Below are 1,779 nucleotides of genomic sequence, written 5' to 3'. Positions count from 1 at the left end.
TGTGTGTGTGTGTATAATTTCAAAACAAAACATTTTACACATATTCCTTTTATTAGTACTTCTCACATTGTGTTATTGATATATAAATCTGTCTCCTTTGACCAACTTGGGAAAATCTGGAATGCAGCTTTCCTTCATCTTTGCATCCCTAATGCTCGTCACTGCCTCTGTTGCATATTCTCATGCACTCTCACACTGCCATTCAGTCGGAGCCAACTCATAGCAGACCCTGCAAGGGGGTTTCCAAAGGCTGGAAATCACACAGGAGGAGATAGCCCATATTGCACCCAAGGAGTAAGTGATGTATTTGAACTGCCTGACTTTGAGTTGACAGCACGATTCCTTACCCACTAGGCCACCAGAGTTCTTAGAGCTACTGAACCAGAGCTATTGTTGTATAGTTTTTATTGTAATATGCCATCTAATTGAGTAAAACATATAGCGATCCTATGAACAGTAGATATGAACCCTATCCTATCCTGTGCCATCCTCATCATTTCCAAAATTCTTGAGCCCATTGCTGCAGTCACTGTGTCAATTCATCTCATTGAGGGTCTTCTTTCACTGACCCTTCAACTTTCCAAGTATAATGTCCCTTTTCAGGGATTAGTCCCTTCTAACAACACAACCAAAGTCTGTGAGACCTAAATATATGAAATTATTTATCAAGTACTGAATTTCTATGAATAGAAAAAGTATACATTGGAGAAAAATAATGAATAAAATACAAGATTATAAAAATGATCTGGTTTGCTGGTCTACTAGAATCAGGTGCAAGTCTTTCTTGAAACTATGACCTTTAGTAACCTTTTGAGTTTAGAACTAAATAAACTCGTATGGTCAACCTTCAGCCAAATGACAGACATACCTATAAGGTAAACAATAACACCTTAGACCTTCAAACAATCTAATAAGACTAAAAGCTGCCTGGAGAGAAAGCTCAGAAGAAAGCAAGGAATAGAAAAGGTTGTGTGGAAAGGAGACTCCCAAGTAGGACTTGGGAAGAGTGCTACTACAATGGACTGTAATTAATGTTATAAAACACCATCTGTAAATCTGTACGACTGATGTAATGAAGAACCTATTTGCTCTGTAAATTTGCACTCAAAGCACAATAAAAACTTTTTAAAAAGAAAAGGGTATCTGAGCTGGGTGGAATTAATGATCATTTGCACCCACTGTTCTGTTACAGAATTCTGGTGACCCAGTTTGTAGAGAGTCGCACTGCTAACTCAAAGGTAACCCCTCTCTGGCAGTTTGAATCCACCCACAGTGCCTCAGGATGAAGATGGACAATTTCCTCCTGCACAATTTACAGCATCAGAAATGCCCTGGTGGGTCAGCCATCAGTTGGTGCTGACTCAACGGCAATGTGGGGCGGTTAGAAGGGGCAGTGTTCTATTACCCAAAATGCACAGAGATAGAGAAAGGGGCTCTAACGCTTCTTGCAGTTGTCAGAAAAAGACCAAAGAGATCAGCAAAGTTCACTAAAAGTTTGAGTTCTCTGTTTACTTCTAAATTGTGATTTAGGCATTCTGGAGACCCGTACACTCAGGGGGAGAACAGTCAGGTAGCATTCAGTGACTCTAAGGAATTTCTAGCATGTGGTCTCCCCATAGATTAATGCACTGATCACTATCTTCATTTGTGACTTAGAAAGTCACAGAGTTCACATTCTCGTGAATCTCAAAGAAAGACTTTGTCTCTTATAAGTAACTTTTGCAATGCTGAGCCTTCTCTTCCTCAATGAGGGTTGCAGAGTGGATTATATTTGGGGGT

The sequence above is a fragment of the Elephantulus edwardii genome, unplaced genomic scaffold (genome assembly GCF_000299155.1).
Source record: "Elephantulus edwardii isolate Elephantulus edwardi_28Jun2011 unplaced genomic scaffold, EleEdw1.0 scaffold00041, whole genome shotgun sequence".
Classification (NCBI taxonomy): Eukaryota; Metazoa; Chordata; class Mammalia; order Macroscelidea; family Macroscelididae; genus Elephantulus; species Elephantulus edwardii.
Note: the sequence above shows the minus strand (reverse complement) of the source record.